This window comes from Plasmopara halstedii (assembly GCF_900000015.1).
Source record: "Plasmopara halstedii genome assembly, contig: Scaffold_671, whole genome shotgun sequence".
Lineage (NCBI taxonomy): Eukaryota > Oomycota > Peronosporomycetes > Peronosporales > Peronosporaceae > Plasmopara > Plasmopara halstedii.
The window spans coordinates 22,826-24,447 of NW_020187588.1; positions in this window are offsets into that span (position 1 = coordinate 22,826).

The following is a 1,622-nucleotide window of genomic DNA, read 5'->3' on the forward strand; positions in this document are numbered from 1 at the left end:
AGTACAGCAACGCTGTTCGTGGATCGTGTTTTCCGTCACACGGACTCCCATAGTCGATTGTCTTTGATAGAAACCCCCGATTCACGGAAAAAGTTTGGTCGACTATCTTCAAGTCGCTCGGCACCAAGTAAGATATGTCGAGAGCGGATTATCCGCAGACCGATGGCCAAACCAAAAGGGTGAATCGCGTCATCGAAAATGTTCTTCGCAGCGTTTGCGCTGTGACGCCAAGGCGCTGGAGCACCATGTTGCCACTCGTAGAGTTAGCACTGAACAATGCGATTCATTCGTCTACCGGCTACACGCCATTCTACGTGAACGGCCTGATTCACCCTCGCGTCCCACTGACACCGTTATTCCATGGCCCAGGGCTTGGTGGGGAGAAATAGCCGAACGGCTCGCTGATGTCAGCCCCCTCACCATCCGTAAAGAAGTCGATGACTTCTTGTCTACCAGACTGAGTGTCCTACGACACGTTCGGGATGTGATGGTTGAAAGCCAAGACTTGCAGAAAATATATACAGATGAAAAAGGACTAGGCGAAGTGGAAAGCTTTAAGGTCGGAGACCTGGTTTTATTAAATTAAAAAAACCTGTCTACACATGCAGCCTCTGCTATCTTCAGGACGAAACTTCGTCCACAAATTATCGGATCGTTTAAGGTTGTGGCCAAATGGGCCTGGCGTACACGCTGAACCTTCCGAAACCGATGCGTACCCATCCGGTGTTTGACGTTGTCTTGCTTAAGCCGTATCAGGATCCGGCGCAAGTGAACGCGGAAGCGTTGGCGCCGGAGCGGATCCCACAGGACCTCGTCCACCCAGAAACTGAACCAGCAACTAGTTCTGAGCACGGAGTGAGACAATCTTCATCTCTAATGGAGCCAAGCTCCCCACCGTTGCCTGCAGCGATGCATCCGCCTGCTCCACGGCTAGGAGTCGCTCCGATAGAGAGCGGTAGACCTCAAGCCGAGGCAGCCGGCGCACAACGTGCTTTAAATCGTCAAGCGTGTCCGCACAGTGATATGCTACTTCAGCATGACGCTGAGCGGAGCTCCGATCACGAAGGACCTCGTTCTCAAGGGCTCGTAGAGCATCACGAGTCACCGCCCGCCACCGACTCTTCTCGATGGGAGCGGTGACGTGCACTATTACGTGGAACGTCTTATTGAACGACGTCGTCACCAGGGTCAAACCCAAATATGGTGAACTGGCGGGAATATCCCGACTCCGAAAACTCGTGGGAATTTGAAACGCCACCTCAGCAAGATTGCGCAGTCGCCGTGGACGCTTTTGAGAGGAAAGATCATGACGTCCTGCGTCATCAGACATCCCGCAATTCCCGTCAATAGCCAGGGAAGTAGACGGGCCATGGGCTGAGCTCAAGCAGTGACCCTGAGCTCTAGGTGTTGAAGACACGGAGCTCGAGCATTATGGAGTTAGCCCATACGTCGCAGGGCGACAATCCGAAGGAAGTCGGTGGCGTGTCTTGAGTCTGGCAAACTCAAAGCGAATGTGTCGCTCCACACGCAAGTCTACTTCCTTCTGGATCAACTGAAGGTTATGCAGTGAGGAAAGTTTCCGGTGCCGTTGCACCCATCGCTCAAAGAGCGTTTCGTCATCT